Source organism: Lissotriton helveticus, chromosome 7 (genome assembly GCF_964261635.1).
Source record: "Lissotriton helveticus chromosome 7, aLisHel1.1, whole genome shotgun sequence".
NCBI lineage: Eukaryota > Metazoa > Chordata > Amphibia > Caudata > Salamandridae > Lissotriton > Lissotriton helveticus.
In genome coordinates this window covers 1,558,234,312-1,558,259,483 of record NC_136068.1, presented here as the reverse complement: position 1 = coordinate 1,558,259,483, position 25,172 = coordinate 1,558,234,312, and the positions used below count along the sequence as shown (strand labels likewise).

General features: G+C 43.0%; 1 protein-coding gene across 1 annotated transcript in view; it reads left to right on the top strand.

Annotated features, from left to right (window-relative positions):
* Positions 1–25,172, top strand: part of LOC144770495 (galactoside alpha-(1,2)-fucosyltransferase 2-like) — a 107,156-nt gene that overhangs the window by 45,038 nt on the left and 36,946 nt on the right. The gene's annotated exons all lie outside the window — the stretch shown is intronic.

Below are 25,172 nucleotides of genomic sequence, written 5' to 3'. Positions count from 1 at the left end.
ATGCTACTTTGCAATAAGGCAACACCAACATCACTGGTTGATGGTGAAAGAGCAATTAAAGAGGCTGCCTCTGCGGCACTCATGGACTTGGGCCTAACTTGGCGTGGTGGCACTGAGACCAATAAAGCGGAGGTGCTACTCCCCGCTTGGTCCCCGGCGGACATCGCTGCTGCTGGTGTAGTTTTTTTTCCCAAAAAAAGTGTCTGTCGGCACACCAGTCTCCTTGGTAAGTGGCGCCACTTGCATCTTCTGCTCCTTCTTACTGACAGAGGCACTGGCAACTTTCTTGGTAGAGGAGCTACGGCCACCTTTCTTTGGACCCATCTTCTTCAGATGCCACTACAGCAGGACACGAGTTGCAGAGTTGTCTGTGGCCACCACACATGACGTCACATGACGTTGTGCACACCGCAGCAGGACTTCTTCCTGGCACTACAGCAAGTGATGAGGATGATTTTGTCACTCTTTGTGCACCTAAAGCAAAGGAAGTCAGAGCAACATCAGATAAATAAATGTTGCATATGTTGTGCTTCAATTAATGTTTGCAACTAGGCATTTATTATTATTAACACAACACACCCAAAAACGGAAAGACCCAAAATAAAAATTGCAATTCTAATCCAAAAATGGATGTTTAAATTAAAAGAAGATAGAGAGACCACACAGAGAGAGTTGTTTAATGCACCACAGAGTACCCCTGGGCATAATGGATGAAAGCAAGGCAGACTGGTTGCAGGCCTATGGCACAAAGCACACTGCCTGGCTTCAAAATGGCCCGTAGACCCCCACCCACATGGCCAGGCCCTGGACCAGGCCTCAAAATGGCCCCCACCCACATGGTCAGGCCCTGGACCAGGCCCCAACAACACCCAAAAAATCGAAATACACACAAATATATCACCCCAATCCAATGGCATCCATGCCCTAAATGATGTTCAAAATCAAGAGAACACACAGAAAGACTAAGCCCATGCACCACTGACTACCCCTGGGCATAATGGATGAAAGAAAGGCAGACTGGTTGCAGGCCTATGGCACAACGCACACTGCCTGGCTTCAAATGGCCTCTAGACCCCCACCCACATGGCCAGGCCCTGGACCAGGCCTCAAAATGGCCCCCACCCACATGGCCAGGCCCTGCACAAGGCCATAAACAACACCCAAAAAATCGAAATACACACAAAAATCACCCCAATCCAATGGCATCCATGCCCTAAATGATGTTTAAAATCAAGAGAACACACAGAAAGACTTGGCCCATGCACCACTGACTACCCCTGGGCATAATGGGTGAAAGCAAGGCAGACTGGTTGCAGGCCTATGGCACAAAGCACCCCTGTCTGGCTTCAAAATGGCCCCTAGACCCCCACCCACATGGCCAGGCCCTGGACACGGCCTCAAAAAAATGGCCCCCACCCACATGGCCAGGCCCTGGACCAGGCCCCAACAACACCCAAAAAATCTAAATACACACAAAAATTTCACCCCAATCCAATGGTATCCATGCCCTAAATGATGTTTAAATTCAAGAGACCCCACAGAAAGACATGGCCCTTGCACCACTGACTACCCCTGGGCCTACTGGCTAGTGTGGCTTTAACACGCACCCCAAAATTAAAAAAAACTTCTACATACAACAGTGAGCTATTCAATTCCATGTCATCCATGCCGTAAATGATATTTAAGTTAAAGAAACTCACAGAAACAGTTGTATCATGCACCCATGTCTAACTCTGGGCCTACTGGATACTGTGGCTACCCACAATATATTTTAATTATTTTTTTTAAAGTTGTGAAAAAGTTTATAAATTGTAGTTGCAGCAACTGCAATGCTCCAAACAAACAACACCAACTTACTTGTACAATTTCAACTCCAAAAGTGATCCAAACAAAAAGTCCTCAAATAAAAATATCCAGCAGCAGCCACAAAGGGTAATCCTTCCAGCTCCAGATCCAAATGAAAAGTGACCAGGACATGGACAAAGCACTGCTAGACAGGAACAGGAAGGGGCACTTCTTTCCTTCCAAACCCCCAAAAATGCACTCCTTGCACAAAAACGTGCAGACAAATGTCAATCTGAGGAGTTATTCTGATCCATATCATCAATTTCTGAAGATTTATGCTGCCAGCGATAGATTTCTTGTGCAGAATTGCAATTTTTGTTATTTCGGGAAAGCGAGAAGTTCAAATCTCCCGCCGGAAGTCAGCTGCGCGGCGTATCTACGTGTTCGCAATTGTTTACTCTCGCGATGCAGCGGTGGCGCAAAAGATGCGCCATGGTGCGGGTTATTTACAACGTGACGCATCTCCCAGATGCGTCACGTTGTAAAGCCCTGCGCCAGAAGGAGGCGTTCCATCGTAGAGTGGGGCGTTCTGACGCAGGAACGCCTCCCAAAAGTGGCTGAGTGAAATCTACAAGATTTCACTCAGTCACTTTTGGGCCCATGCTGCGTCAAAACCCTGCGCCTGATTGAAGCAGGCGTAAGGATTGACGCAGCATTGTGGAGATACGGCCCCCCAGAGCATTGCTGGAACTGCGTCGCGCTTGCAACGCAACTCCAGCAATGCGCCGCTTTTACGGCACAGATGCATGATGCATCTGTTCCGTTTTTGCCCCATTGTGCGCCGCATTGTAAATGTGATACAAAAGGGGATGATGGACGGAGCGTTTGAGCAAATCAAACACTCACCCCCAGTCAACTGATCTGGGTTTAATCCATCACCATTCTTTAGCTCACTCGGCCACCCCAGTTCAGACATGGCTATATGCAAATCAGTCTGTCATCGTCCATCATCCCCTTTTGTATCGCTTTGTTCGCCCTAAGTGTGGCAGGGTATGCTCAGACGTGAGTCCCTTGCTCACTTGGCCATTGGATTCAAGATAGCCTGGCTGATGAGGATTATGAATCCGAAACCGGTCCCAGGATGCTTGTTTCCGGTCCAGGGAAGACATGGCTTGGCAGTTCGGGCTGGACTGTTCCCATGAGGCACAGGGTCAGACTGATTTGCATATAGCCATGTCTGAACTGGGGTGGCTGAGTGGGCTAAAGAATGGTGATGGATTAAACCCAGATCAGTTGACTGGGGGTGAGTGTTTGATTTGCTCAAACGCTCCGTCCATCATCCCCTTTTGTATCGCTTTGTTCGCCCTAAGTGTGGCAGGGTATGCTCAGACGTGAGTCCCTTGCTCACTTGGCCACTGGATTCAAGATAGCCTGGCTGATGAGGATTATGAATCCGAAACCGGTCCCAGGATGCTTGTTTCCGGTCCAGGGAAGACATGGCTTGGCAGTTCGGGCTGGACTGTTCCCATGAGGCACAGGGTCAGACTGATTTGCATATAGCCATGTCTGAACTGGGGTGGCTGAGTGGGCTAAAGAATGGTGATGGATTAAACCCAGATCAGTTGACTGGGGGTGAGTGTTTGATTTGCTCAAACGCTCCGTCCATCATCCCCTTTTGTATCGCTTTGTTCGCCCTAAGTGTGGCAGGGTATGCTAAGACGTGAGTCCCTTGCTCACTTGGCCACTGGATTCAAGATAGGCTGGCTGATGAGGATTATGAATCCGAAACCGGTCCCAGGATGCTTGTTTCCGGTCCAGGGAAGACATGGCTTGGCAGTTCGGGCTGGACTGTTCCCATGAGGCACAGGGTCAGACTGATTTGCATATAGCCATGTCTGAACTGGGGTGGCTGAGTGGGCTAAAGAATGGTGATGGATTAAACCCAGATCAGTTGAGTGGGGGTGAGTGTTTGATTTGCTCAAACGCTCCGTCCATCATCCCCTTTGTATCGCATTGTAAATGTGGCGCATCCAAGGTGGCGGAGCTGCGGCACACAATAACTGGCGCATCCCTGCTGATATGCAGGGATGCGCCAGTTATTGTAAATCTGCCCCTTGGACTCTTTATATTCTCATTCAAAAGAGTAGATGCCAAGGTATTTCATCATTCATTCCTTCACTGTTAGTTTTTAAACGGTCCACCCATCTTTGTTCTTTTCCAAACAAAATTCCCTCTGCATTATTATTTTTAGTGATTAGGATCTCTATAATTTCATCTCTTCTGCTGTGTGGTTGAGGTCAAGAAAATGTTTGCTCATTTTTGTTGTTACTTTTTTAGTTTTGATGTTACTTTTATGCTCATCAATTCTTACTTTGGCTTTTCGACACATCATCCCAATGTATCTTACTTCACATGGACATGTGATCATGTAAATTACATGGGATGAGTTACAATTTGTATGTTGTCATTGTGTCCAGAGTAAGTTTTCAGACAATTAGAGAGTTTTTGTTGCAGAGGTTAATTTGCATACAGCACAGGAACCGCAGTCACTGTATCAATATTCCAAGATCTCGTAAGGCTACCGGGCTCAATTCTTATTTGGGGTCATGTATGGACCAGCAATCGACTTCCACACTTAGCCTATCAAACTGTGTATTAACAAAAAGTCAACAAAAAAGAGCTTGTAAAGCTAGGCATAGTGTGAGTAAGCAAACTGGCCAAGAAAAGACAAAAATTTACCCAATATTTTCAAACCTGCTTAGTCAAAACACTAACTAGCAAAGCATCAAAATCCCTCCTGGGGTCTCATGAGGTTTTACGTTACATTCGCAAGATCCAATTGTAAGTTTTATTAAATCCCTTCAAAGTGTTTCACCCTTATGCTCTCAAAACACCAAAGTACACTTAAGTGAAGGTTCCAAACAAATAAAATGTGACAAAGAGTGCATTACCACTGTAACAAAAGCAGGACACCTCAATTAATTCCAAAGCTTTTCTTCGAGACAACATTTCGTATCGTAAACAAGAAAAAATCAAAGATCTTCGAAATGAAGGATACAAACAAAAAATTTATAATGAGGATATTATAATCCCGAAAAATCGGCTTGGTCATAAAAACGCAACCAACAGACAAGACTGCGAAAACAGAACTTCACTAAATTTGCAAATTACATCTTTGAATAGTGAAGGAAATTCAAACGAACACTGTGTGGTAAGCTCTCAAACTAAAGTACAAGAAGATCAGAATAAAACGAAACCGGACAAACTGTTATTAACAAATTCAGATAAATCTCCATTTAGTTTAAGTGCAAATACGGAAATGGAAAATTGGAATAAATTAATAATATTCCTAGAAAAACAGGGACAGGTCTGTGAGTTTCCAACAGACACATCTAATTTACAAGATCTTGTAAGTACGAAAGAAAGTCATAAAGTAGACAAAACTTTAAGTGCAACAATAAGTGATGGAAAAGTGAATGTATTACAACAAGAAAGGGTCATCTTTGACAACATAGCACAAAATAGAAACAAGGTCTATAATACACAGATGGAACAGAACAGTTGACTTCAAACGGGGATTCGACAAAGTGAACCGGAAGAATCATCTAATAAACTGATCTTTGAGCCTGAATACCAAACTAAGGGCAGATTGGACTCTTTAAACAGGTGAAACCTAATGAGACCGTTTAAGGAGATACCAAATCTGCATAATATTACAGCAGCAGATCTCTTGACAGTAGAATTTCTGTAAATGGAAAAACATCAGAAAAAGAGGTGACTCTTACAACCTGGTCCCCAAAGTAATTAACAGCTCTGATTTTCTCAGTAAGAGCAAATTTTGAAGCACGGGGTATTTCATCATCCTATAAAAAAAAATATATCTGTACCAACTTTTATCTGATGTAGTGACCCCAAATACAATAGGAAATGAGATTCATCGAACAACTTGCTTAAGGGGGGCCAGAAGCACCACTCCCAAATACACAGACTCTTCAAACAACACACTGGAGATAACAAACCAGAACCAAACTCGTTTAAACCAACAGTCAGAAGAAGTTCACAATTGGTCGTGGGTTCCCCAGTTTCTGAACCGTCAACGACCCTGATGAATCCAACAGTGCTCACAGGAAAAAGCCAATAGTGGCATACTCAGGTATGCCCAAGGACTATACTATTAGAATCTGCTCATGGAACATTCAAGGGTTCAGAGAAATGGGCCAAGACCCTGAGACACAAGTTTTTTACAAAGGTTTGACATCATCTTGTTACAAGAAACGTGGAACCTGACACCAAATTCTATTATCGAATATGTAGAATTTCATGTTGCGGCAGAAAAAAATTATAAATATGGGCACCCAAGGGGTGGGCTGTCAACTTATGTAACAGAAAAATTAGTTTGGCAAATTGAAGAACTTGACAGTGGTGAAAACTGGCTACAGGTTGTGAAACTGGAGAGCAACAACCTTGCAAACACAATGCCTTGGCAGCTAATGATTTTAAACATATATATCTACCCCAACAAAAAGTGGAAAAAGGAAAAACTGGTATGCTTGATTAACCTAATTAAGGTTTTGCAGAAAAGGCCATCAAAATTATGAGATGATAATCACAGGTAACTTCAACTCCAACTTAATAGAGAGCAAGATAAATAAGAGAATGTGTCAAAAGGAGCTGGAGGTTAACAAATTGAAAAATTACCTTGACACTTTGGGATTATATATTCTGAATGGTAAAACAAAGGGAGATGAACCAGCTAGGATCACCTTTTTAAGTGGGAAGAAACAATCAATCATTGACTATACCATGGTCAGTAACGAACTTTACCTCACAGTTGATTCGTTCTGTATACAGTCCTCGACCATTTGGCGCAAGTTTTGATCATCAACGCAAACCTGTTTCAGAAAGAGAAAATAACTGCACTAACAGAAATCCCGGTAACACACAATCTGAAGAAACTAAAATGGCACAGTACGAACGTCACACAAATAATGGTCGCTGTACATAAATACATAAATGATGGCGGGTCACAGTGTACTGAATCATTAGAAGACATTTGGGAAAAATTAGGAAAGTTTTTTTAAAATAAATTTCTGGTACTCCTGGGACGTCAAGGTACACAAAGAAGAACTTACGAACCATGGTTCAATATACAGCTCTGCGGCCTAAAAAGGGAAATTACAAGGGAGCGAGAAAAATAGCTACTGCTGTAAGATCTGTAAAATCAGTAACAAACAACAATATCACAGATATGAGGAAGAAATATAGGGAGAGGTGTAGAATGGCAAAAAAGGAACGCATGGAAAAGCTCTGGGAGAAATTACTTTGGGCCAGCAAGCTGTCTAACAGTTACGAATTCAGGGGCATAATAAATAAGTTAACAAAGGGATCAGGAATGCCTTAAAAAGCAGGAATAAGCGAGAAAACATCGGAACAACATATACAAAATGTATACAGTAATACAAACAACAAAATGATAATGATTTTGGGATCTGGGCCGGATGCTCGGCAGGAGGTAAAGCATAGAAAAATTCAGCCCCCTTTCCAAGGAAATAACACAACTTGAAGATATCTCACTCCTCCACGATAAGGTACAATTTGAAGATAAATCACAGGAACCAAATGATAATGGCTTAAACGCCTTAATTAACAACAATCAACTAAAAGAATTATTTAAAAAACTGAAAACGGAGGGTGCAATAGGGCCAAATGGGCTTCCGAACGCAATCTTTAAATAGGAACCGGACTTTTGGACAAACTATCTCATGCCGTTCTTTAATTATTTGTACTCTCAAAACAAGATAAGTAATTCTTGGAGAAGGAGCTAATTTCATCCTATATATATTACAGGCTTATAGCCCTGACGGACGTTGATGTAGAACTTTATGATTCCTGTTTATTGCTACATCTAAAAGAAGGGATGGAGGAGAAAGGTATAATTCCCAAATATCAAACCGGTTTTAGGAAAGGAATGGGTACAAGTACAAACTTGGCAGCAATAGCAATCCTTAGGGAAAAAGCAATTTCAAAGAAATCAGGTCTATTTGCATGTAATATCGATTTAAAATCAGCTTTTGACAGAGTCCCACGTGATCGACTTTGGACAAAATTAAAAGGATGGGGTGTACCACAACAACTAATTAACTCCATAGTAGCCCTCCATAGCAAAACCTCGGCCAGGGAGAAGCTGGGAGATGGCAGTATAGTATCATCTAAGATCGATATAAATAATGGACTCAAACAGGGTAGCATTTTGGCTCCAATCCTTTTTAATTTGTACCTTGCTGACCTGCACATCCATTTGTCAAAAGTAAACGGCCATCCTCTGAAATTGGCAGAAGACCACATACAGTACCTGCAATATGCAGATGACATAGTGGTCTTGAGCCAAACCCCAATTGGCTTACAAAGAGTTATTGACCACCTGACAAACTACTTCGACCATCAAGGGCTGGAGATAAACAGGAAATAAAGAAAGGTGGTGCGACTAGTGGGCCCAAAACCCGAAATATTCATGTGGTTTGCCAAGGGCAAACAAATAGGGAAAGTTGGCACTTACAAGTATTTGGGCATCAATTTAGGGCGATGCATGTCCTTTACTGATCAAAAATGTGCAATAGGAGCAAAGGCTCAAACCCTAACCTATGCATACAAACAGTTGCAATTGAAATTGAGTTGCCCTTCATATAGCCATCTCTTAAAAAACAATGGCAGCACAATTACTTCCAGGGCTGGCATACGGATTGGAAATATGGCATGGCCAGGAATTTGGAGTTTTTAACGATTTACAGACAAAGGTGTACAAAGCTGTTTTTAACCTTCCCAGAGCAATGTCACCAGCACAGATCCGCCTGAAATTTGGACTTCAAAACCAGAAATTCAAGAGACAATCTGTTTTTGTGAAACTATGCTGGAAACTTTGCTCCTTGGAACCTGGCACCTTGAATAATCAATGCAGGACCGAAATAAAAGCCCAGTTTAATGAGAAAAAAACTCACTCATTGGCGAACATCTAAGATCAGCTCTGGTGGATTTGAGGCATGGGGCGGTAAAATAGAGGCATGGGACGGTAAAATGGAGAGGGTGGCGTTCAACAGAGTGTGCAATGGCGCCGCAAAGAAATTATCTTTTTTAGACGATAAAAATACAGTGGCAAAACGGCAACATTCTTTAATAGTGATAAATTCCTATGTAAAACTCAAACCGCAAGACTACGGTTTGGAGTACATGCAACCAAGGATTTGCAACTTGGAAAGGGAAATATCAAACGCAACTTGTCGACTATGTGGATATCATAATGAATCCCTATGCCACGTGATGTGTGTCTATCTTAGAGTCAACGAAGCTAGATGGAGGTTTTTTGAACCACCTGTAGGCAGACTATTACAAGCTGGGCGGGGGGATCATCGAACATCTTAATTTGTCGAGGGGTAAATTTTTTAACTCTGATTGACTCACTTTTAAAAAAAGCGGACATTGAACATGAACATTGAATATGAACATTAAATACGGTTACTAATGAGTTGGAAAATCTTGTATATACCCAGACATAATGATGCACTTTATTGTGACACTGTTTCTTATTTATATTGTAATAATTTTTAGTGTCATGCTTTATGGTTGTAAAAAAAAAAAAAGAATTTCTTCTTCAGAAACACACCCACTTAACAGTTCGTGTCTGAAGCTGGAAAGCTGTAAATACAAACACACTACTCTCTTTCGGGAACTCCTGCCTCCCCCCTTTTTCATAGAGAGAGAGAGCACATTCAGCGCTGCTGAATTACGAGGGTGTATTTCACCTCTCCTTACTGCACCTTTAGAATACGTGTCTGTTGAGCACAAAGATACATTACCGTGATCATCACAACACTGTTTTCAATTTAAATGTGCATCCCTTATTTCCATTTTTCTCATGTTGCACTCTTCCTATGTCAAAACAAATGTACATTCTCGCTAGTATTTCTGATCAAAGCATATTTCTATTTATGTATTATTATATTTTTTATTATTCCAAATTTAAAGTGTCATCCTTCCAATGGGCATCAGCAGAACACAATGACAACAAGAGACCACATTAAGCTCATTCCAGACATTTTCAAGAAGGGACCACACTCATAATTTTGCCTGGCAAAGGAAATTGCAAGTACTTTTCCCAAAGACGTTCATCAACAAACAACAGTTGATGGACAGAATGCAGAACAATGTCATACATTGTTAATGTTAATGTTAATGTTAGTAGGTATTTGTAAGCGCTCGTACGCCCGGGGGCTTCATGGCGCTGTAGAAAGGAACGAACGCAAAGGTCACAGAAGAGGGGGAGCAGCTCAGCAATGCGCCTGAGTGAAAAGCCAGGTTTTCAGGGAGTGTCTAAAACTGAGGATGTTGTCATTCAGTTTCAGATGAAGGGGAAGGGAGTTCCAGAAACCAGCTGCAAGATGGTCAAAACAGCTACCTCCAAGGCGTTTCCTCTTATAAGATGGGACAGTCAGAAGGGATTTGTGGATAGACCGGAGGTTACGGGAGGGAGTGTATCTCTTAAACATGTCTCTAATGAAAAGGGGGCCAGAGTCATGCAGAGATTTGAATAAAATGCACCCTGTTTTAAAAGCCACACGCTGCTCCACGGGCATCCAGTGTAGCTGTTTCAGGCCAGATCTAACAGACTGCCTCTTAGAGAGGTTCAGGAGGAGTCTGGCAGCCTGATTCTGAACCAGCTGAAGGCGTTTTAGCTCTCCAGCTTGAATGCCAAAATAAAGACTGTTGGAAAAGTCTAGTCTGGACAGAACCAGGGAGATGACAATCTGAGTGAGGGCAGCTGGGGAAAAGAAGCTGGCGATTTTCTTGATTTTCTTCAGCTGGAAAAAACTAGCTGAGACAACTGCTCCTACTTGTTTTTTGAGAGAAAGGTCCTCGCTGATGTGTATTCCCAGACTCTTGAACGAGGAAGACTTGGATGGAGGGGCTCCCATACTGGAAGGCCAGAAGCTGGGGTTCCAACTAAGAGCACTCTGTCCCGGCAAGACCAATTCGGTCTTGCCAGGGTTAAGTTTCAGATGACTGCAGTTCATCCAGTTTAAAATGTGGGACATAGTATTTTGAAATTCAACCACAGCGTCCTTGGTGTTTAAAGGAAAAATGAGCTGCAAATCGTCTGCATAGTTGAAAATTGTCACTTTGGCCCTCCTAAGGGAGTGCAAAAGGGGACGTAGATATAAATTAAAAAGCAGGGGTGATAACATTCACCCCAGTACAGAGATCAGTTCATCAGACTGTGTCAAACAAAAAAACCCTCACAACACAGCTTGCTGAGGCAAGCCATCCTTACCTCCACATTAAAAGCACAGTCACTTCTCACACAAACAAGCATTTCACAAGCACCACCATCGACGTCGGTCCACACAGCACAAAGCACCCAAACACCACAATCAAACCACAAGTCAGCCCGGAGACTGCATCAGAACAAAACAGTTAAAAGAGTGCACCAAGACAAGTAGACAACCCGGAGACTGTACCAAGTTCAGGAAGATAAGCTCTAGCCCAGGCCTTTTTCAAGCGTAGACCAAATTATCAGTTGGCCTGGAAGATTGTGTGCAAACAGTCTGTGTCTTTTGAATGGTCTGCAGACCCGCCTAGTTCAAACCAAGATAGCCCAAAAGACCGTACCAAGACACGGCACATCTGCTAGTGCTGTTCAAGCAAGACAGTCTGAAAACTGCACCAAGAGGGCAGGTCTCAGCCCCAGACCTTTTCAAGAGCAAATCCAATTACCAGTTGGTCTGGCACATTACCTGTGAACAGTCCCAGAACATTTCACAAAGAATCCACCTACCAGTTGGCCCAGTAGACTGCTCACAAGCGTTCTATACCCCTCAAGGGTCTGCAGACCCACCAAGTCCAAGAAAAGACAGTCCGCAGACTGTACCAGACACAGCCCACGGGCTTGTGTCGTTCAAGCAAGGTGCCATTTTCCAAGAATCAAATCACTCACCTGGTGCACACAGGTCGAGTCAAATTATTCTCCACTGCTTACTCTTCGGACCAAACGGTCAACTCCAAGGTTCGCCTTCTCAGGACCCCAGCCGGTGAACACTAGCCAAGAATCTGCCTTATCAAGAGCATGGGGCAGCTGCGAGAACCAAGCTCAGTCTTATGGATGTGGGGCACGATCCGCCCAACCAACCAGATACCACCACAGCCCCTGCGACCCGATTACCGGTGAGGGGGCCACACTTCGCAGGGTCCCTGTTCGGGTGCCAACTGAAGGACGGGGCTCTCTAGGGCCACATAGGTTACTTACAACCTCCTGCTATGCCTTTCCAAGAGTGAAGAGTCGGTCAGACAGCAATAGGCATTTTATTCGCTATACTCTGCAGAGGAGTCCATTCAGACCTGCACCCTAAGATGTCTGCCAAGGGACTGGCTTTCCCAGGCACAGAGGAAACAATTATACATTTCAGCAGGAGCACAAGACACACCCACCCTGTAACTTTCCAGAGAAGGCAGGAAGAGACAAAGAGGGGCACACAAGGAAGAGCTAAGAGTCTGAGGCCGGGTACACAGTATCTCTCTCTAGCAAAGTCATTCTGTTTGTGCCTGCAGCTGAGCTACTGGGAGCAGGCGTGTCTCATGGGAAAGGAATACAGAAGTATAGACAATATATCAACTCGTACAGCTATGCCCAACATTAGGAGTTAATGCACCCCAGCAGGTTTCCACTGAAACAAGCAAAACTTAGTTCAGTCACAGTCTAATATGTACAGTGAAATATAAAATGGAGCCACCTGCTCTAACTTAAGCCTGTATTCTATTAGGACAGCTCAGTGGGTTACCTACAAATGTGGTAGTACTGAAAGAAGGTACAAGGGTGCTGAACAAGCAAGAGAGGCACATAAAGAACCAAGTTAAGTGCAGAAAAAAGCAACAGAGATGCAGAAAGAGGGAAGAGGGGTGGAGAAAGAGGCAAGAGGGAAGCATAGAGAAGCATGAGAGGAGCAGAAATAAACTAAAGAAGTCCAGACACAGAGAACATATGTGCAGAAAGAGGCAAGAGGAGTGCAGAAAGAGGCACAATGGGTACAGAAAGAGGCATGAGGGGTGCAGAAATAAGCAAAAGAAGTAAAGAAAGAAGGAACAGAGATGCAGAAAGAGGCATGAGAGGTGCAGAAAGAGGAAACAGAGGTGCAGAGAGAGGCAATAGGAGTACAGAAAGAGGCAAGAAAAGTGCAGAAAGAAGCAAAAGAGGTACAGAAAGAGGCAGGAGAACTGTAGAGAAAGGCAAAAGAGATACAGGAAGAGGCAAGAGAGGTGCACAAAGAGGCAAAAGGGGTACAGAAAGAGACAAGAGGGGTACAGATTTCCGCTGAAGCAAGCACAACTTAGTTCAGTCAGAGACTAATACGTATTGTGAAATATAAAATGGAACCACCTGCGCTAACGTAAGCTTGTATTCTATTTTGACAGCTCAGTGGTTTACCTACAAATGTGGCAGTGGCTTCTAACGTAGCCTTTTAATGCTAACCTAATATAGCACAGTGCAAGAATAACACAGCGAGGGGGATTTTAAGACTAACAGAGTTGAAGAATGAGGGAAGAGGGGTGGGGAAAGAAACAAGAATGGTGAAAAAGCAGCAACAGATGTGCATACAGAAGGAAGAGGGATGGAGAAAGAAGCTACAGGGTACAGCAAGAAGCAAGTAAGGTGAAGAAAGTAACAACAGAAGTGAAGAAAGAAGCAAGAGAAGTACAGAAAGAGAAGAGGGGTACAGAAAGAGGTATAAGGGTTGCAGAAAAAAGCAAGAGAGGTAAAGACAGACACAAGATAAATAGAGAAAAAGGCAACAGAGATGCAGAAATGGGTAGAGGGGTAGAGAAATAGACAAGAGGGAAGCAGAGAGAAGCATGAATGGTGCAGAAAGAAACAAAAGAAGTGCAGAAACAAGGAACAGATGTGCAGAAAGAGGCGGAGGGGTGCAGAAAGATTAGAAGGGTGCACAAAGAAGCACAAGGGGTACCAAAAGGGGCATAAGGGGTGCAGAAAGAACAGAAAAAGTGAAGAAAGGAGGAACAGAGGTGCAGAAATATGCAAGACAGGTGTAGAAAAAGGAAAGAGGGGTACAGAAAGAGGCAAGAGGGGTGCACAATGTAGCAAGTGAGGTGCAGGAAGAAGCAACAGAGGTACAAAAAGAAGCAAGAGAAGTGCAGGAAGAAGCAACAGAGGTGCAGAAAGAGGCAAGGGGATACAGAAAGAGACAAGAAAAGTGCAGAAAGAAGCAAAAGAGGTACAGAAAGAGGCAAGAGAACTACAGAGAAAGGTAAGAGAGGTGCAGGAATAGGCAGGACAGGAGCACAAAGGCAAAAGGGGTAGAGAAAGAGGCAAGAGGGGTACAGAATAAAGCAAGAGAAGTGCAGAAAGAAGCAACAGAGGTGCTGAAAGAGGCAAGAGGAATGCAGAAAGAGGGAAGATGGATGCAAAAAGAGGCAAGAGGGATTCACAAAGAAGCAAGTGAGGTGCAGAAAGAAGCAGGAGACATGCAGTAAGAAGCAACAGAGATACAGAAAGGGAGAAGTGGGGCGGAGAAAGAGGCAAGAGGGATACAGAAAGAAACAAGAGATGTGGACAAAGAAGGAACAAATGTGCAGAAAGAGCAGCAGGGGTGCAGAAAGGGGGAACAGGTGTGAAGAAAGAGGCAAGAGGGGTACAGAAAGAGGCACACGGGATACAGAAAGAAGCAACAGAGGTGCAGAAAGAAGCAACAGAGGTGCAAAATGAGGCAAGAGAACTGTAGAGAAAGGCAAAAGAGATGCAGGAAGAGGCAAGAGAGGTGCACAAAGAGGCAAAAGGGGTACAGAAAGAGACAAGAGGGGTACAGATTTCCGCTGAAGCAAGCACAACTTAGATCAGTCAGAGACTAATACGTATTGTGAAATATAAAATGGAGCCACCTGCGCTAACGTAAGCTTGTATTCTATTTGGACAGCTCAGTGGGTTACCTACAAATGTGGCAGTGGCTTCTAACGTAGCCTTTTAATGCTAACCTAATATAGCACAGTGCAAGAATAACACAGCGAGGGGGATTTTCAGACTAACAGAGGTGAAGAATGAGGGAAGAGGGGTGGGGAAAGAAACAAGAATGGTGAAAAAGCAGCAACAGATGTGCATACAGAAGGAAGAGGGATGGAGAAAGAAGCTAGAGGGTACAGCAAGAAGCAAGTAAGGTGAAGAAAGTAACAACAGAAGTGAAGAAAGAAGCAAGAGAAGTACAGAAAGAGAAGAGAGGTACAGAAAGAGGTACAAGGGTTGCAGAAAAAAGCAAGAGAGGTAAAGACAGACACAAGATAAATAGAGAAAAAGGCAACAGAGATGCAGAAATGGGTAGAGGGGTAGAGAAAGAGACAAGAGGGAAGCAGAGAGAAGCATGAATGGTGCAGAAAGAAACAAAAGAAGTGCAGAAACAAGGAACAGATGTGCAGAAAGAGGCGGGGGTGCAGAAGGATTAGAAGGGTGCACAAAGAAGCACAAGGGGTACCAAAAGGGGCATAAGGGGTGCAGAAAGAACAGAAAAAGTGAAGAAAGGAGGAACAGGGGTGCAGAAATATGCAAGACAGGTGTAGAAAAAGGAAAGAGGGGTACAGAAAGAGGCAAGAGGGGTGCACAAAGTAGCAAGTGAGGTGCAAGAAGAAGCAACAGAGGTACAGAAAGAAGCAAGAGAAGTGCAGGAAGAAGCAACAGAGGTGCAGAAAGAGGCAAGCGGATACAGAAAGAGACAAGAAAAGTGCAGAAAGAAGCAAAAGAGGTACAGAAAGAGGCAAGAGAACTACAGAGAAAGGTAAGAGAGGTGCAGGAAGAGGCAGGACAGGAGCACAAAGGCAAAAGGGGTAGAGAAAGAGGCAAGAGGGGTACAGAATGAAGCAAGAGAAGTGCAGAAAGAAGCAACAGAGGTGCTGAAAGAGGCAAGAGGAATGCAGAAAGAGGGAAGAGGGATGCAAAAAGAGGCAAGAGGGATTCACAAAGAAGCAAGTGAGGTGCAGAAAGAAGCAGGAGACATGCAATAAGAAGCAACAGAGATACAGAAAGGGAGAAGTGGGGCGGAGAAAGAGGCAAGAGGGATACAGAAAGAAACAAGAGATGTGCACAAAGAAGGAACAAATGTGCAGAAAGAGCAGCAGGGGTGCAGAAAGGGGGAACAGGTGTGAAGAAAGAGGCAAGAGGGGTACAGAAAGAGGCACACGGGATACAGAAAGAAGCAACAGAAGTGCAGAAAGAAGCAACAGAGGTGCAAAATGAGGGAAGAGGGGAAGAGAAAGAAGCAAGAGGGGTACAGAAAGCGGTAAGAAAAGTACAGAAAGAAGCAAAAGAGGTGCAGAAAGAGGCAAGAGAACTGCAGGAAAAGGCAAGAGAGGTGTAGAAAGAGGCAGGAGACGTGTATAAAGAGGCAAAAGGGGTACAGAAAGAGGCAAGAGGGGAGCAGGAAGAACTAAGAGAAGTACAGCAAGAAGCAACAGAGGTGCTGAAAGAGGCAAGAGGAGTGCAGAAAGAGGGAAGAGGAGTGCAGTAGGAGGCAAGAGGGGGCTTCAGAAAGAAGCAAGTATAGTACAAAAAACACAAGATATGGAGGGAAGAGGGGTAGAGAAGGAGGTCAGAGGGAAGCAGAGAGAGGCACGAGGGGTGCAAAAAAAACAAAAGAAGTGAAGAATGAAGCAACAGAGGTGCTGAAAGAGGCAAGAGGAGTGCAGAAAGAGGGAAGAGGAGTGCAGTAGGAGGCAAGAGGGGGCTTCAGAAAGAAGCAAGTATAGTACAAAAAACACAAGATATGGAGGGAAGAGGGGTAGAGAAGGAGGTCAGAGGAAAGCAGAGAGAGGCACGAGGGGTGCAGAAAAAAACAAAAGAAGTGATGAATGAAGGAACAGAGGTGCAGAAAGAGGCAAGAGAGGTGCAGAAAGAGGGAAAAGTTGTGTGTAAAGAGGCAAGAGGGGTGCACAAAGAAGTAAGTGAGGTGCAGAAAGAGGAAACAGAGGTACAGAAAGAAGCAAGAGAAGTGCAGAAAGAAGCAACTGAGGTGCAGAAAGATGCAAGAAGGGTGCAGAAAGAAGCAAGAGAAGTACAGAAAGAAGCAGCAGAGGTGCTAAAGAGGTAAGAGGAGTGCAGAAAGAGGGAAGACAGATGCAGAAAGAGGCCCAAGGGGTTCGAAAAGAAGCAAGAGAGATGCAGAAAAAAACAAGAGAAGTACAGAAAGAAGCAGTAGAGATGCAGACAGGGGGAAGTGGGTTGGAGAAAAAAGTGATACTGAAAGAAAAAAGAGAAGTGCAGAAAGAAGGAACAGAGGTGCAGAAAGAGGCAGCATGGGTACTGAAAGAGGGAACAGGTATGCAGAAAGAGGCAAGAGGGGTGCAAAAAGTGGGCCGAGGGGTGCACAAAGAAGCAAGTGAGATGCAGAAAGAGGCAACAGAGGTTAGAAAGAAGCAAGAAAAGTACAGAAAGGACCAACAGAGGTACAGAAAGAGGCAATGTGGACATAAAGAGGCAAGAAAAGTGCAGAAAGAAGCAAAAGAGGTGTGGAAAGATGCAAGAGAACTGCAGAAAAAGGTAAAAGAGGTGCAGGAATAGGCAGGAGAGGTGCACAATGAGGCAAAAGGGGTACAGAAGGAGGCAAGACAGGTGCAGACAGAAGCAAGAGAAGTGCAGAAAGAAGCAACAGCGGTGCTGAAAGTGGCAAGAGGAGTGATGCAAGAAGAAAGTGGAGTGCAGGAAGAAGCAACAGCGATGCAGAAAGAGGCAAGAGGGTACAGATAAAAGCATAAAAAGTGCAGAAAGAAGCAAAAGAGGTACAGAAAGAAGCAATTGAAGTGAATAAAAAGCAACAGAGATGCAGAAAGGGGGAAGTGGGGTGGAGAAAGAGGCAATAGGGATACAGAAAGAGAAAAGAGAGGTGTAGAAAGAAGGAACAAAGGTGCAGAAAGAGGTAGCAGGGTTGCACAAAGAAGGAACAGGTATGCAGAATGAGGGAAGAGTGGTGGAGAAATAAACAAGAGAGGTGAGAAAGAAGCAACAGATGTGCAGAAAGAGGGAATAGGGATGGAGAAAGAGGCTAGAGTGGAAGAGAAAGAAGCAAGAGATCTGCAGAAAGTAACAAAAGAAGTGCATAAAGAAGGAACAGAGGTGCCGAAAGAGGCAGGAGGAGTGCAGAAAAAGAAGAGGGGTGCAGAAAGAGGCACAAGGGCTTTAGAAAGAAGGAAGTGAAGTACAGAAAACACAAGATACGTGCAGAAAAAAGCAACAAAGAAGGAAGAGGGATGGAGAAAAAGTTAAGAGGGGTGCACAAAGAAGCAAGTGAGGTGCAGAAAGAGGCAACAGAGGTACAGAAAGAACTAAGAGAGTACAGAAAGGAGCAACAGAGGTGCAGAAAGAGGCAAGAGGGGTTGAGAAAGAGGCAAGAAAAGTGCAGAAAGAAGTAAAAGAGATACTGAAGAAAAAAACAAGAGAGGTGCAGGAAGAAGTAGGAGAGGTGCACAAAGAGGCAAAAGGGATACATAAAGAGGGAAAGAGAGAGATGCTGAAAGATTCAAGAGGAGGGCAGAAAGAGGGAAGACAGGTGCAGAAAGAGGTACAATGGGCGCAAAAAGAAGCAAGAGAGATGCAGAAAAAACAAGAAAAGTACAGAAAGAAGCATTAGTGATGCAGACCAGGGGAAGTGGAGTTGTAGTGTAGTTCCTATATTTCCAATAGGCTCTGCGCATTGGAATAACACAAACGATAGTTTAGACGTAGGACCTAGGTCGACTAGGTCTCTATTGAATATGTTAGACTTAATTATGAATGCCAGCTAGCTCAGAGGTCACTTGAAACTTTCTCGAGTACACAAGAAGGGATTAGTTTCTGACAACCGCATAAACATGACAACTTTGCTCCCTCCAGAATAAGGAGTATACCTCCAGAGTCGCGGAAACAATAGCTAACTATTTTACTCAGTCAATCGTGCATGCTTAGTTTCACCAGAAGCGCAGAGAAATAGAGAGACGGGCGTTTTCAATAAAAGAGGTTATTTATTGAACAGTCTTCTTTCTCATGCAAGAGAAGTGAGTTGCTACAATTGCAATACTTGTCATAAAGTAAAGTGCGTACAGTAAAAGGAGTATTATGAAATAATACTGTAAAAGCATGGTATGGTTTCTAAGCCATACGGTGTTTAAAATAGATAAAATATATACATTGATAAAATCATGAATAAACGTACTCAACTGGTGCTTCTAAGATACGCCTACCCTAACCTAAGTTTAGTACGTGGGAAGGAGTAAGCGAGATGCAGTTTGAGTTAAAATAGTTTCTGCCAAGAATCTGAATCAAGAATTCTCTACGGGTCTAATCAGCTCCGTTCCTTGTTTATAGAATGAAGGAGGTCTTGCATCTCTCTCGCAGGACTTGATTTCCCAGCAACCCGCAAGGGTGACAGGGAAACACTGGAGCTGGATTTCTCGGCAGGAGAAAAGACAGCGTCTCTCTCAGTGCGTCAATGGGAGGGTCGGCTTCCTTCGGCATTTGCTACAGCAGGGCGAGTAGATAGCCGATCTGCTCCAAACCACAGTGTCCTTTGCTAGGGCAGATGCTGGTATATTTATACCTGGAAGGTGCTGAGTTTGACATAAGGTCGGACATAAGACGTCACTAAGAACTCGCAGTTCTTTCAGGACTCCAGGAGTTCTAGGACAAATCAATACAGAAGCAGGGGGAATTCCCGGGCTGCTGTAGGCTTGGTTTGTTTAAGAACGCCTTGTGCTTTCTAGGAGTCTATGGGAGTAGCCTTGCCGTATTTGGACTGCATTGGCTATGACTTAATAAGTGTATGATTCCTATGCCTTTATAAGGATATGATTTGATATACCACATAAGGGCATAAATCGGGAATATTTAAATAGGGCCCTAGATACGTTTACAACACCCACTCTACGTATAATTTCCATCATTACTAAATACTAAGCAATTTTAAACATATAACTATGCATGCGTTTTCCACCCCACCCCAAAATACATAAAATGCATTTGAAATGGTATATACACAAAAAATTTGTATTATACTGTACGTTTTCAAGCAGTGGTATCATTCAGAAAATGCATTTTGTACATTGGAATGTTGACTGAATGAATTACGAAAATTACATTTATGAAATGGCTCTTAATACAGAAGAGAAGATCAAGACCATTTCATCACATATTTATACAAGACTGTACATGTGCTAGAGGCTAAGTCAAAATATTGTCTCTAGAGTTTCAAAAATAGAAATCTTGTTCTCTAAGAATAGTTCTACTTTAAGCAGAGTATCATGTGCCAAAAAGGTAAATATTTTGGGAACGGGGAAAAAATAATTTTGCTTTCAGGGAAAAAATAGTTCCATAGTTTGTTAGAAGTTCCGTTTATCAAAACTGAAGGTCGAATTCAGAGTTCAGGGAACGCTATGTGCTCGAGTTTTCAAAAGTTATTCTCGTTGTTAGGAGAGAACATTAACTCAGATAGGCTGGCAAAGAATTCGTCTACAACAGTAGGTGAAAGTTGGACCATGTCCGAAAAAGTAGAAATAGTGTATATGTGTGAAGCATTGCATACATCGGTGTCTAGATCAGCAATGGTCACAGAAGGTTGCACTTGTGTGCCGCTTTCATCTCGTACCTCACCGCCACCTATTCGTAATGGTGAGGTCTCAATGAAGGCCGTCATCAGAATAGGTAGCCGCTGGGGACAACACGTTGCATGAGCCGTTACCGAACCAAGCAAAGTATTGATATCCATAGGTACTGCTGATGGTAGTGTGAGACAGACGTCCAACACGCATTCTTCTCCGCAGAGCAGGCATCGTAGAACAGGTAGGATGCAATCTTGCCAGATTGGTCAGAATGAAATAAATCAGGTAGTATTCAGATCCCTTAGCCGAGCCAAGCCGAGGACTTTAGTAATCCGGTCTCGGTATCTCATTGCTAGGAGCGTTTCTTCCATGGTAGCCTGAGTCTTGTTTGTGGCTGGACTTGCCATTTCGGAGCAGAAGGAACAAAAATAAGATTCCTGCTACAAGTCCCAAGATGAGAGGCAGGCCGCCGAACACAGAGTGCACAAAATTCGGGAAGATGCTCAGGACTGCTTCAAAGGGTGCTAATATTCCCGAAAGAAACTGTCTTAAATACATGTGCGATGCCACTGGCATTAGACATGTTTAAGATGTGACTTAACATTTCTACAAAATGCACGGGGCAATTTGTCGATAATAATGCATGTATCTCTGCTGCTGTCCTTGCAACTTGCAGATCATACGTTTCTCTAGACGAGGTTAAAGGCACAGTTGTTTGTAAAAGAATGGATTTCATTCTGCTTAAAGTATCAATTTGAATAGAAGAGATATTCAGAGAAGGCCATATCGTTGCCTCCTTGTCTGGTTTGCTGTGTGGATACAATACTTGCATACAGCAAGTGACCCTGAAAGTTACACTGACGAGATAGGACATTCCTGGCACCATACCACAACAGCTGCAGTCACTTATTATAACGTAACTGCCGTTGGAAAGTTGTCTGAAAAAAGGCTCTATTTGTGTAGCAGCGGTGCCTTGCAGGTGGCACGAAAGGTTATTTGATGAACCTTCGCAGGCTCCATGCAAGGTAGGGGCATATTATCAAGGGGGTTTATCTCCGCTTTTTTGGCTTTAAAAGCCAAGAAAGCGGAGATAAAATTATCTCCCTATTACCTAGCTGTCGCTAACACCAGTTAGCGACAGCTAGTAGGAGATAGCGACCATCTTGGGCCCCACTTTGCATGTCAGTGATATTTATCACTAATGACATGCAAAGTGGGCGTGCCAAGATGTTAGCGACTGGAAACAGTCGCTAACATCGCTATCTCCTATTACCAACTTTTGGAGATATTTGCGCTAAGCGCGAATATCTCCAAAAACTAACACCTGCCCTGAGCAGTTCTTAGCCATGTTATCCAATGGGAGGTGGATAACATGGCTAAGAGCATTAGCTCGGTAATGCATGAATATCGCTGACTTTTCAGCAATATTCATGCATTGCGGCCGTTTTTTATCGCATTTGCGATAAACCTTGATAATAGCAAGGTTTATCTGCGATAATTTCTGACGATGCTTAGCGTTAAAAAATTTGTTGCTAAGTATCGTTAGCGATAAATATCGCTTAACGTTGGTAATATGCCCCGTAATTCCTTGACACAGAAGTGTACCGCTCAGTGAGTTTTTACAGTTGTTACCACTAAGAAATACCTCTTTTTTCCCCCCACTGTACATCTATGTGTATAAGGTAGATTCCAGGTTGACTTGATGTAACCTTTACCGAACCTTTCATACAGGCCTGCTGGTATGTGCTTTTGGCAATATTGAAACTGAAAAGTCGTTATTGGAATTGTAATTGTGCCATGTATTATCCATTCAATGACAGGTCTTTCAGAGACTGTCAATGGCAATCTTTCTAGTTTTTCAATGCTCAGCACTGAATAGCCTGCTCCTTTTTATGCCAAAGAGATTTGTTTATCAGTAAGGTTAAAGATAGAAAATAATGACGTTGTGTTGATTAGACGCCATGGCACGTAGCCTGAACGGAGATTTTGTAACGTCCAGCCTAACTGTACAATAGAACGTAATTGGGACTGGCCATGTTGTAACATTAGCATATCCTGTTCTATTATATCAATAGCAGATGATACAATGCTGTCCAGTGAATAAATTCTGGAGGACAGAGTCGTTAACCCATTGTCCACTACAGACAGTGTTTTTTCCATATTAATTCGATCAATTTCTCGTATTTTTCAGCAGTTTCAATTTGCGTTACTTTCCAAGCTTCATTGTAAGCAGCGTATATACCGGCGTATATGAAAGGTTTTTGACGCTGTTTGCGAGGTCCCAATAAGAAATCTCGCCAGTCAGCACCTTCTTTAAGTAAAGTCAAGTGTTGCTTAATTTCAGGCAGTGTAGATTTCTGTAGCCATTCGAGGCATAGTTTTCCTACACTTTATGTTGTAATTATCCCTGGATGTTGTCTCTGGGAATATCTTGGGTCTGGCCTGTTCTGTATGAACCCCTGTGTTTTGTTCAGGAATCTATCTTGACAGTTATTAGTGTCTGTGGGCCAGATCAACCATTTTCTCCAATCAGGATTAGTTCTGTGTTGGTGTAAAATATGGGATACGTCTATCTCCATATCTGTAGTGCAATTACTATCAGGTATAGGCTTTGGTATAGACGGTTTGTTTAAGTCCTTTATCTTGGCTAGGCCAAGACAGGTTGTTTGTTGAATGGTGTCATTCAGAAACATTATTTGTTCTGGGATCATGCAGGCTCTGAATAATGATTCTAAACCTTGTACCTGCCATTCTTTTGTACCCCAGACTATTTTTGTCTCAATGTTGTTTTTCCAAAATTCAAAACCAAATGTAGACTTTTTTTCATTAAATTTTGTAGAATATATCAATTTAGTATTTGTCAACATGTGTTTCATTCCTGTCTTATTTAAAATCGTAAAATAAAACGTTTCTGGATCAGTGTTATTAAATCCTGAGAAGTATGGGAACTTCTAATAAAATGTTTTCGAGCTGCCTTTTGGCAGTGTTGGACAATGTTCCCATTGATTATAAGCAAAAACATTTCTAGGATTAGCAGATTTATGCAAATAGTGATGCCCATAATGATTAAAGCAATACATTTCTTCATAATCTGATGAACCTTCTAAATAATCATGTTCTGTACATTTTCCTGACATTTCTAAATCTGACATGATATTATTAATATTTTCAAAGTCCCAATCATCAGAGAAAGTACTAGGTGATACAAAGTCAGTTAATGAAACCTTGAACTGGTATGGATATTTCAATAGTTCAACCGGGCCATAGATGTCGTAATCAGTAGCGTCCCATGCTACACCACCAGGTATAGGAATGGCTGTGATGTTTACTGATGATAGTTCTCTTTTTTCAATGTGAGAAGATCTGTGAGGCTTTAGAACCAAGTTGATGTTCTGACTTGCTGCGTCCATTGTACTGTATTTTCCATCAATCATTCTTCCCAAGCTTAAAACCAAAATGAGCCAAAGTAGGAGGAAAAGTACACCTAACACAATCCACAATTCAATCCATGGTGAAATCAGATATGTTTCTCCCAAGTTGATGAAAGAGTTCAGTTATTTTTTCTTTGAAAGTTTTATTTGCTGGCTTTTCTTCATGTTCACTTGGATCCTCAGAAAAGTAATCGAAATTGATGAAGTAGCCAGATGCAGTTCTGTCAATTGTTGGAATTGCTTCCGGATTTTCATTAGTCTTTGGATTTGTATAGTCAGACTCTACATCATTGTAGATTGGTGTTTCTTGACGAACTGTTGCAATTTGGGTTTCAAGAGGCACAAGTTCCATGGCTTTGTTGCATAGTCCTTCTTTATTTACTGCAGGTTTATCAAATGTGATTAGTCTCTCAGTTTGAACCTCTTGAATTGTAGCAAGGTTTGGTCTTCTGCTACATCTTGGGAGTCCACTGGGCCTACTACTTATTATTGGCCACATGATTGTGGTTTTACCAGGTCGATTGATACAACTCTGTTCTCCTTTTTATCAGCAAGGGGCGGTAGTACTACTGATCTTGTTCCGCTGATAGCTAAGACAGGTACTGCTTTTCTGTTAGAAGGCCCAAATTCCTTCTTCACCGCGATCTTTTCTCTGACCAGATCCCCAATCTTTGGAATCCAGACAGGTCTTGCTGGGACAGGTGGTTTTTCTTCAGTGGCCATTGGCTTTAGCTTTGTATTACTTAGACTTCTTCTTTTTTCATTTAAGTCCTGTAAAACAGCCAAACGATCTTTGATATCAAAGGTTTTTTGTTCCACCACTGAAGTCTGACTATCGAGGTCTTTGATTATCATTCTAGTACCAAACAAAAGTTCATACGGAGTGATTCCACCCAGAGAATGTCTTGGCAGATTATTAAGACTACTTTGGACTCTAATTAGATGTTTGACCCACCCATCACCCGAACCTAATACCCTTGCTGTTATAGATTGCTTTATGTCACGTTTTTTTCTTTCCACTACCGCATTTCCTTCAGGATGGAATGGACTAGAGTACCGCAATGCAATGCCCAAGCTGGCCATGGCCTCCTTGTAAGCTCGAGAGCTAAACGCAGGACCCTGGTCAGAATGTAGCATGCCAATTGCGTATGTGCCGATAAAGGCTCGCAAATCTTTTATAACAGTTCTGGTGTCAGCCGAGCGCTGGGGCCACATCCAAATGAATCTCGTCTTAATATTTATGGGATCGCATTTTTCCGTGTGGATGTCTGCGTGTAGATAGCCTAATGCTGTCTAATAGAGGTGTCTGGGCTGGTATCTGGTTCGGTTCACAACTGCGATCTCTAT